The sequence below is a fragment of the Palaemon carinicauda genome, chromosome 24, assembly GCF_036898095.1.
Source record: "Palaemon carinicauda isolate YSFRI2023 chromosome 24, ASM3689809v2, whole genome shotgun sequence".
Lineage (NCBI taxonomy): Eukaryota > Metazoa > Arthropoda > Malacostraca > Decapoda > Palaemonidae > Palaemon > Palaemon carinicauda.
Window position 1 is genome coordinate 93853780 of NC_090748.1, and position 12500 is coordinate 93866279.

Sequence of the window (12500 nt, forward strand, 5' to 3'; positions counted from 1 at the left end):
TGTTATCATAACTTTAATTCTTCAAAGCAGACCTAACATTTGTGAAACCTGAGTTCTAGTTTAAGAATTATATACCTCTTACCGTGAATATGTGATATCAATCTTTCTCATATACCATATCATGCATATGTAAATATAATTATATCAATAAATATATAAACTTTATGAATTTATAAACAAATAGGATATACGTTCTTTTCTAACTTTCGAGGCTTTACTATGACTTAAAATGATATTTATCTTTTTATGAAATCATTTTTTTTTCAATATGTATCCCCTATCGCAAAATCAGGTTATAGGTTCAATACAGACAGAAGTTTTGAATTAATTTGAAACTTGCTCTCAACTCTTGTAGTTGATGCAACAGGTGATGGACACAGGTGATAGAAGGTAGAGCGTGAACAGAATTTCAATGAGAAGTAAATTCTCGTAAATATAGCGTCACTAGCTCGCTTGTATATCACCATAAACATTATTATTATTATTATTATTATTATTATTATTATTATTATTATTATTATTATTATTACTTGCTAAGCTAAAACCATAGTTGGAAAAACAGGATGCTATAAGCCCAAGGGCCCCAGCAGGGAAAATAGCCCAGGGAGGAAAGGAAACAAAGAAAAATAAGAACAGTAACAACATTAACATGAATATTTCCAATATAAAGTATAAAAACTTTAAAAAACCAAGAGGAAGAGAAAGAGAGAAGTGTATCCGAGTGTACCGCTCACGCAAGAAAACTCTAACAAGAAATATTAGTATGTTATCATTTGTAATATCAATACTTTTATCTATTAGGTTTAAACTATTACCTTGTTCGAGGTTTGCAAACCATAAATTTTGTGCTCTGAATTATTGATTTTAAACGGAAAAAACTATAATTATATTAGTTTAGACGATTATCAATGATAATTTTCTCTACAATATAATTTTAAGTATGTTGATCGCACTTTTCAAAATTCTTGAATATAATTTGACTTGGCTTCTAAGCCTATTCTTTACAAAGTAATGGGCAGACTAATAGCAAAAAAAAAAAATCAATATATAATATTTTAACAAAATATTTAGGTTTTAATATTTTACATATATTCTTCTTCAGTACATATATAAAAGTTAGTATACAAAAATTCTTTCGATTTTCATATCGATGTGGTTATATTTGATTTCTCAGGTCTATAAGCAAATGTAACACTTATGGATTGAACAAATAGAAATAAAACCCCAATAGAAGGAAGCAACACGATTTAAAAGGATGTACTTTGTGATGTAAACAAATAGAGAAAAGGATGTTCACAAAACACCCAACATGAACTTAGAATTTTTGTATGAAACAAAATCAGATTGCTCTGCGTGTCGTATTATCCATGATTTCCCAAGAGTTTTCGTCACATCTAATTTATCATAGAGGAACTGGATTGTTAAAAAATCTCGAACGACATTTCATAGTATATTTTCATTGTAGATATATAACAAAAAGTGTAATGAGTGATAAATTCTGTCGTTTTTTAAACTATACTTGACTTGATTTAAAAATGATTAAGTGCACTGTAAAATGTAAATATAATAGATTTTTCTGAATTATTAAAGAATACACACACACACACACACACACACACATATATATATATATATATATATACGGTAAATATATATATATATATATATATATATGTATGTATATACAGATTAAATCATATAGTGTTATATACATACATAGATTATATCAAAATATTGAACGAGAAATGTTTTTATATCCAATCCACTCAGCCTTCGGGAATAGAAACCCGAAGAGAAAACGTTTCTTTAATTATAGTGTCTTTCCATTTCAGGATTTGAAGTAAAGCCTCTAAATCAAAATGAAATTGGGCAGGTGGCGTTACCAATCAGGCTAACGAGATAAAGAAATCTATAACTTTGTTGATCATAAACATACCTGAATGAATTTAATGGCTAATTGCAACTGATTTACTTCCTCAGACCTTTCTCAGTTCCAGAGAATTATTTCAGGCAAAGTTTTATGTCGAATTGATTTTGCCTTTCATACGATTCTAGTCTCTCTCTCTCTCTCTCTCTCTCTCTCTCTCTCTCTCTCTCTCCGTTTCAGAGAATTATTTCAGGCAAAGTTTTGCCAAATCAATTTTCGCTTTCACACAATTCTAGTCTCTCTCTCTCTCTCTCTCTCTCTCTCTCTCTCTCTCTCTCTCAGTTCCAAATAATTATTACAGGCAAAGTTTTATGTAGAATCGATTTTGGCTTTCACACAATTCTAGTCTCTCTCTCTCTCTCTCTCTCTCTCTCTCTCTCTCTCTCTCAGTTTCAGAGAATTATTTCAGGCAAAGTTTTTATGTCAAATCGATTTTCACTTTCACACAATTCTAGTCTCTCTCTCTCTCTCTCTCTCTCTCTCTCTCTCTCTCTCTCTCTCTTCAGAGAATTATTTCAGGCAAAGGTTTTATGTCAAATTGATTTTCGCTTTCACACAATTCTACTCTCTCTCTCTCTCTCTCTCTCTCTCTCTCTCTCTCTCTCTCTCTGGAAAATTACCTTAACTATAGAATCATTTTGTAAATCTATCAAGAGACAAAAATATAGGCATTTGTAGGTTAGTATTTATCGAAAATATGAAGTCAAATAATAAAGCTTTTCTTTACGTGTAACTACTCAATTTGAATGAGTAAATTTCATACTAATATTAATATAATTTTATGAATTCTCATGTTTTAAGTTTAATATTACCTTTTTTTTTCTTACGCAAAGTAGTTTTAACCAATAAATCGTATCGTGTATTGACCTAAGGCATGGTAAAGGAAAATGCTAAACAGGTTGTAAATGTTAGTCCAATTGTACTAAAAATCACCAGTTATACTGAGAACTCTAGTCAAGTACTTAAAATATCTTACTATATGAATAAAAAAGATACTTTTATGAACATGGAAATTTCTTCAGGCTTATGAATTAATAAATTTAAGTCAAAATGTAAGCATAATTTCCTTTGTTTGAACTAAATAGTGGATCAAAACATCAAACGTAACTGTGATTTCATTTCCAGTTAGATTATTTTTGAAAAATTTACAATTATAGTAAATTTACTTAGATTCAGGAATTGGGATACCCGTGATTATCAACGTTTGAATTTCGAATACCGCACTATCACACTAATTCCTTGTAATGTAATTTAGTCATTCAGTGCTAATACACCTTTAAAGCTTTCACGACTGAATCAGCAACAATTAGAACAGTCCAATCAACTCACTTTATATACACACACACACACACACACACACACATATATATATATATATATATATATATCTATATATATATATATATATATATATAAACACATTTAAAACGCTGTTGGGAGGTTGAACTGACCAAAGAAGAGCATGGAAATTGTCCCTCCATTTCTTTGCTTTAGGCAGACAGGTCCATTAGCAACTCTGACCTGTAGGGATGAGGGATAGCTTCCTTAGGAGGAAAAGCTTTTATATCAAGCTGTGTATTGAAAAAAAAAGGTTACTCTATCATTTTAGAATATATTCCCACTTTAAAAGGGTGTTTTGAAAGCTTTGAAATTAATAAATTTCAAAAAATTTTGACGTGAATTTTATGCCTAATGGCCCCTAAAAAGATACGTTATCCTTTCTTATATATATATATATATATATATATAGATATATATATATATATATATATATACATATATATATATATATATATATATGTATATATATATATATATATATATATGTGAAATTTACGTATAAAAAGCCTTATGGATTTTTTTTTGGAAATAATTCTTGTTGAGAGTTTTATGAACTCTTATTGAAGAGGAAGATATTAGTCCTCTTTAGTATTTATTATGAAAAGCCATTTATTGATTTCATTTAATATACAAATTTCCATTCAGAGAATCAGCACTATTTTGGGGGTTGCTTCTTGGCTAATAAAATTTAGATTTTTCATTTGTTAATCTTTAGTATAACTACTATTTATATCGATCATAACTTACTTAAAACTAGATACAATTGCCACGATATTTAATATTTATAAATTGTACCTTATTCTTTCCAAAAAATATATATATATATATATATATATATGTATATATATATATATATATATATATATATATTACAAAGGAACTCTCAAAAGTTATTGCAACGTTAATATTCATTAGGTAGATTCACATATGAAGGACACCATTATTTCTTTAATTTTTATCAAAACGAATAATTTAAAGGAAATCTAATACATTATTGCAAAAGGTGATATAATACTTGAATAGAGAAAGCAAAAATATTGGACTGAAAATGAATGAGTAAAACTAAGATAATGTGAATTAGGCTGAATTATTTTATAAATGTATACGTATAATCTTTTATTGAAATGGGATCATAAATAATCATAGCGCATTATGATTATAAAAAATATTTCACTTTGACTGATATAATTATGGCAATTTTTTTTTTTTTAGCTTGGCTCGGTGTTCCTGTGAAATACCATCCACCTAATTATAGTGTACAGTAAATATGGCATTTTATTTGGTACATTACTCAGTTAATGAGTGAAATATATAATAAATAGTAAAAAAAAAAAATATTTAAAGTTGAGTAATTTACTCGATCCCACAACATTGAATATGTTGATCCTAAATGGAGGAATATTTTTATGATTACTATATGTTTATAGTTTTCAGATATTGATTCAGAAATAATTCATTTTCTGATTCTGATTACAATACACCCTATTTTCTAGTATTTTCTGAATATTTGATGATAATATGGAAAAACATAAAACTGAGCATTGATTAGATTAATTAAAAGAACTCTATCGATTTTACTTTGCATATGGTTGTTAAAAACTAACTATGTAGGAGAGAGAGAGAGAGAGAGAGAGAGAGAGAGAGAGAGAGAGAGAGAGAGAGAGATTATTTGAATAACAGCTCCTTACTAGTAAGGGTTATAGATTACATCCATAAGATCCAGCTGTGTTTAATTAAGCATAATAGAACTTGCAACATTAATTTAATCCTATTCACGGTAATATAATCGTTTTTCATGAATTACCATCTCATGGCTCTGAAAATCTCAAATATCAAATTGACATGAACGACTTAATCGTAAACAGTTCCCAACAGTAAAGAAGGGATTATCTCCAAAATATAATCCTTATATATATATATATATATATATATGTATATATATATATATATATATATGTATATATATATATATATATGTGTGTAGACACACATATATATACATATATGAATAAATAAATATATATATATACATATATATATATATATATATATATATGCGTAAAAATCACAGGAAAACGTGATGCTTAGATGCAGAAGAACCACAAGGAAAATGAAAATACGAAATATACACTTAAGTCCTGACTAGTTTCGTGATACTTCCTCAGAGGACTGAGGAAGTATCACAAAACTAGTCAGGACTTAAGTGTATATTTCATATTTTCATTTTCCCTGTGGTTCCTCTGTATCTGAGCATATATATATATATATATATATATATAACTATATATATGTATATATATACATATATATATATAACTATATATATGTATATATATATATATATATATATATGTGTGTGTGTGTGTGTGTGTGTGTGTAATTCATAAAAAAAATATCCTCTTTCTCTCTAATTGATTATCATTCTTCTTGGAAAATATCAATCTCTTATGGATTTTTCCCTTAAACAATTTATAAAAAAAAAAAAATAAAATAAAGATGAAATTATCTATAAAATACAATTTTCGAAAAAAAAAAAAATACATTTTGCGCGATCCTTTACAAGCTGCCTTATTAGTGGTCTCCTGAAGTGAATCTCTTTCCATGTCCGTCTGAAAAACATAAAATTCAATATCGATGAAAAATGCAGGAACTTAACCCGTGTGGAAAGGTTCCAGAGGGACCAATATGGCTCATATCGCTGATTTACAAAAACCATCTGGCGCTTCGCTTACGAGTGTAGGATTCTTTATCTTCCAGGTTTATGCTCCACCTACCAAACTTTAGGCGGAAATTATTTGCTTGTGGAAGCGTGATATATACAAATTGGTCCAAAGGCTCCCTTGATAAATATCTAGCATCTTGGACTCGCTTTACATCCCATTGCTGTCATCGGGGAGGTGATGAAAGACGTTCGCATTGATAGTAGAATGAAACTATCAATAATTCGTGTTATTATGAAGAGGAATTTTACTGGATAAAAATAGTTTTCTTATATGGTTTTCCATAATAATTGAAGTCATACTTAGGAAAAAAATATGTTAAATAACAATAATCATAATGGATTAAAAATGACATTGAAATAAGGAAAATAACTAAAAAATGCCGGAGCATAACACACAAATATACGCACAAAAATACAAGCACAAACACACATATACATACATGCACGACCCACACACGCACACACATGCACACACATACACACACATATATATGTGTGTATATATATATATATATATATGTGTGTGTGTGTGTGTGTGTGTGTGTGTGTGTATGTGTGTGTATAAATCATCATCTCCTCGCATGCCCATTGACGCAAAGGGGTGAGTCCAGATTTCACCAGTCGTCTCTATCTTGAGCTTTTAGATCAACACTTTTCCAATCATGATCTTCTACCTCACACTTCATAGTCCTCAGCCATGTAGTCCTGGATCTTCCAACTCTCCAAGTACCGTGTGGAATCCAGTTAACAGTTTGGAGAACTAATCTCTCTTTGGGAGCAGGAGGAGCATGCACAAACCATCTCCATCTACTCGTCACCATGATCTCATCCACACATGGCCCTCGAGTACCCTCTCTTATAATTTCATTTATAAATCTGTCTTGTCATTTAATTCCAATATTTTCCCAAGAGCTTTGTTCTCAAATCTGCAAAATATGCTGGTCATTGTTTCATTTTCATACCACGATTCATGTCTATAAGTAACACTGATCTCACTAAACTGATATAGAGCCTGATTTTTATTTGTAATTTCAGGCCATTTGGTTTCAAAATTGTATTTAACCAAGTCATTATCAGATTTACTTCTACAATCTTTCATTGAACTCAAATATATATACATATATATATATATATATATATACATATATATATACGTATATATATATATATATATGTGTGTGTGTGTGTGTGTGTGTGTATATATATATATATATATATGTAATTTATATATATATGCATATATATATATATATATATATAGACAGATACATAGATGGATTTTTCGTTTAATTGTCAAGCGGAAGTTGTAAGATCATTATATCCTTCCTTTAGGAAAGATATCTATACCATTAAAAGATATGATCATAACGAATCATAGTTTGAAGAAACCTTTGCATTTTAATGGAGCATAAACGCAGAGGTAAGATATTGCGAAAATTTGCTAATTAAATAACTCTTTACTTCGGTATAGCAAGGGAAGTTTGTGCCCAAAAAGGGATTTTTTGCAGTTGAGGAGTTTCTTGATTGACTTTTTTTTTTTCGTGAAAAGAGCCATCAAATTAGCCTCAACTGGTAAAGGAAATAAGAAAATTTAAAGGTTAAAAGTTAAAGGTTGCCAGTGGCAAGTGGTGATTCTGCTTCGATAATATGCTGAGGTAAAAATATGCTTCGCGTAATGAGATACACGTTAAAGGTTTAGAGTTTTAAAGGCCGCTCGTGAACGGCAGAGGCAAGGGACAGTGACATTGCCCTATCAGGCTGGTATATGTCCTGGAGACTGATCACATACATATATGATAAAGCGCAAAAGCACCCTCTCCACTTAAGGTATGACCGAGGAGGTCCAGGCAATGGTTGCAGATGAATCAAACTTTATATGCTTAGCTAACAAGGACGATGAGGTTGCAGCGACCAAAGATCATAACCTGTTTGAGCCGGACTTGAATCCCAGTCTGGTGATCACAGATAAGGACGCTACCACCAGGCCACCACACTTCTTAAAATGTAATAAACAAGTTGTCTTATTTCATTAATAGACTACATCTTCATGCATAGAACTAGATACAGTAACTCTTTGTCATAAGATATTTCTACCTTATTCTAATTGTTAATTACTCCTCCTGTAGTTTATTTGTTTCTTAATTTCCTTTCCTCACTGGGCTATTTCCCTATGCGAGATATTGGGCTTATAACATTCTGCTTTGCCAACTAGAGTTGTAGCTTAGCAATTAATAATAATAATAATAATAATAATAATAATAATAATAATAATAATAATAATAATAATAATAATAATAATAATAATAATAATAATAATAATAACATGAAAGAAGTGTCACTTATAAAAGGAGATTCTTCTAGTAAAGGAGATATAAGGCAAAATAATCCTACTAACTTTGATATAGTCAGTTGAGATTCTGTCCATTATCAAATGAGAATTTGAAATACATGTCAGCTTTGAAACTTTGTCAAAGAATACCTTAAAAGAAACGATGAATAAAAGGAGATAACACTCAATTTAAAACGTCTTCATTTCTTTAATATAAGATAATGAATTATATATTAACATTATGAAAATACTAGTATTGATATCATTAATGAAAAAAAAATTCCAAATTCTCCTCGGTAGAGAAGACTATAGTTAGTAGCTAACACTAGATTTATGATAACACGAAGTCATTAAAGTAAACAAGGTCTATTTTAGTCAAGCTAACTTATCCCAAAGTGTAGAATTTTAATTTTCTTGCTGCATTAGTTAATCGGTAGTGTACGAGACTATTTTATATAGCGATCAGGCTACAAACTCCTCATTCAGTTAATTTATTTTAGACCTTTTGTTGATAACTAAAATCACCAAGTAAACCCATAAAAACTTATTTGAAATTTTGGTTCACATCACAGAACTTTCAGTCAGTAAAATATATTTTATCTTTCTTCCATAGTGTACGGATTCATAAGCTCCAGGTAAAAAGGAAATAAGCACTGGAATATATTTCTCCAGCAATATATGTTGTCTTCGCTTTTATATTTCCTGGGAGAGAATATTTCTCAGATCTAACAGTATCCTTCATGTAGATCAGTGGCAACAGATGGCATATTGTCTTAAAAGGAAAACGATATACAATTCAACTTCCCATTTCTTTTGAGACTAAAAATCATTCGACATTTGTAAAGAAAAATGGAGAATTTAGGTCGAATATAAAAGGCATCACCTGACCTAGTAACTATTGATGATATTAATGATATGTACGAAAACTAAATGTTTCTGAAATATAAAATGAATATCAACAGAATTACTATATTCTTATTATTAAAGAGTGCAGTGATTCTGAAAAATAAAACGCAAATATTTTATAAAAATATGTAACATAAAAAGCATTTATCTCAAGACACAAACATATATTTCCTCAACTTATTCTTAATCCAATTAATATCATGTTTTTTGATGTAGATGTCACAATTCTTGAAAATAAATAAATAGATAGGAACTTCTAAGAAGACATAATGAATGGAATACTTTAATAGCAGCAGTCTTAAATTATAAATAGGATCGTTAATAGTATTATTACTCGGGAATGGTTTTTGTCTCAGTTAATAATAATAATAATAATAATAATAATGAAGTTAGGAGGAGGTTATGTTTTCGTCCCTGTTTGTCAGTTTGTCCGTTTGTCTGTTTGCTTGTGAAACCTTCTGGGACGTGGAACTGATTCAAATTTGAAAATCCTAGGTCAAAGTTCAAGGCCAAGGTCGAGAAAAGGACGGCTGAAATAAGCTATGGTATGATAATCAGTACGATGAAAATGATGATAAGACTTTTAGGTAGGTGGGGAGAGTGAAATGTCCAGATGGAAATGAAGAGAGGAATTATTATTTTATTTAGGAAGGTACTGTGAATATAGTGATCAAGATAAAACCAACATAATAATACCTGAATTACCAGGGAAAGGGTATAACATATACCATCATTTTCAGCGAAAAAGTAAGACAGGTGGCAGACAAACAAGCAGGCAAAGAAAATTGTGGGTTTAAGCTAGGAAGAAAGCTTGCGGATGATATGTTTTCTTATGAAACATTTATGAGAAAAGTTTTAAAATATATGAAAGAAGTTGTCTGCGGCCCAAATGATCTTAGAAAGAATAGTTGAATCAATAGATAGTCAATATGAAATATGTTACGAATATGAAGCAAAGTTATTAGTTTATGGGAAACCGTGACGATTGCATTATGGCATACGGAATTATGTTCCAAATAAAGAAAGAATGAAAATTAATGGTAAAGGTAGGTCTGAGACCAGAAATACAGTGTGTGTGTATATATATATATATATATATATACATATATACATATATATACATATATATATATATATATATATATATATATATATATATATATATATATATATATATATATATTATATATATATATATGTTGTGTGTGTGTGTGTGTGTGTGTGTGCAATTTAAGATAACTTGCTTATTACGTTTGTTGTTAAGGAGATCTTAAAATACTGTTAATTGTGACTTAGGAATAAACATTAAGAAACATATATTTTACTATATAATGCAGGCCTATATATATCATTGTTTTTATAATAGTTATCCCTTGTTAGGCTGGGAGGAACGTAGAGAGTAGAGGTCCCCTTTTTTTTTTTGTTTCTTTGTTGATGTCGGCTACCCCCCAAAATTGGGGGAAGTGCCTTGGTATATGTATGTATGTATGTACTTTTATAATAAAATCCTTATTATAAAAATTCATTAAACCAATTATTTTTGTTTAGAGATGGAATTAATCGTAAATAATATTTAATTCTAATAAACAGAACCTATTGCACAGAGAGAAATCTTTCCTTTGAAAATTTTGCTCGCGGAAGTAGAAGTTTAGTGGATAATTAGTGACACGTTGGGATTATATCGTAATATGTATCACTATGCTTATCAAACTCTCTACTCTCAAAGTACAAACTATCGGGAAAACTCGTGATGTGATTCCTCCATAACTTTGGTGATATATTGTTCATTGGAAATTTCCTTGTAAGTAATTAGATAAAGAATTTGCTGTTCTACGCAAAAAGGTAATGCCTCATTATTATTATTATTATTATTATTATTATTATTATTATTATTATTATTATTATTATTAAATGCTAAGCTACAACCCTAGTTGGAAAGCAGGATTTATAAGCCCAGGGGCTCCAACAGGGAAAATAGCCCAGTGAGGAAAGGAAATAAGGAAAAATAAACCATAACTTTGGTGATATATTGTTCATTGGAAATTTCCTTGTAAGTAATTAAGTAAAGAATCTGCTGTTCTACGCAAAAAGGTACTGCCTCATTATTATTATTATTATTATTATTATTATTATTATTAAATGCTAAGCTACAACCCTAGTTGGAAAGCAGGATGCTATAAGCCTAGGGGCTCCAACAGGGAAAATAGCCCAGTGAGGAAAGGAAATAAGGAAAAATAAAATATTTTAGGAATAGTAACAATATTAAAATAAATATTTCCTATTTAAACTATAAAAACTTCAACAAAACAAGAGGAAGAGAAACTAGATAGAAAAGTGTGCCTGATAACTAGCACTTAATCTTACTTCGCTGTACTGAATTAATGTTATTTATAAATTAAACAAATTACTATCGAAATTATATATTATATATTGTTTTTAACAGAAGCTTTTGATATATCTCAGTATCGGATCTTGACTACAATCTTCATAAAATTCATTACATTGACTCATTATTACTCCATTGAAAAACTTTCAGAATCTTAACTTTATTGCTTCACAATATGCATCTCATTACGAGGCAACTTTCCTTACTAAAACCTTATAAATTTTTCTTCTATCAATGATAAAATGTTCATTACTTATGTCTCACCTTAAATTCTAGTGTTCATATTATATGATTGGCATTTCTGCACATTGCACACATAACTAGGTGTCTTTTATAGCTTTCTTATTTATTCAACTAAAAATATTCTATTTGCCCATTCATATCTATTCTTTACTTCATTCATATCATGATGACATTAATTGCTAATGCTTTTCTCTCCAAATAATAATTTTTATGTAAATTTAATGTTGGCTTCAAATAGATAACTACCAAAAACTCCCATCGTTAATCCCATATACATTATCCTGGTATTTTATGTCCTCTATCTTTACGCATATCAATTACTCTACCACATTTAATTTTCTCTATTATAAGCTTTAATTTTCTTGAAAGACATAATATATTTTCTAAAATACCATTAATATTCCATCTGAATCCTATCCTGTTTTTTTTTTTTTTTTTTTTTTTTTTTCTAACAGCTTAGTAAACCGTTCAGCTTTTTGAAAAGCTTGGAGGCCAAGATTAAAATTTCGTATAATTTTCATTTTCTATCAAATAATATTTATTGTAAAGATTCTCGCCTTGTATGTAGTCTTTGAAATATTATATCATAAGTTTTTAGTTTGGTTGGCGAGACCCCCTAACATTACCACGATATTTTGTCTAACCA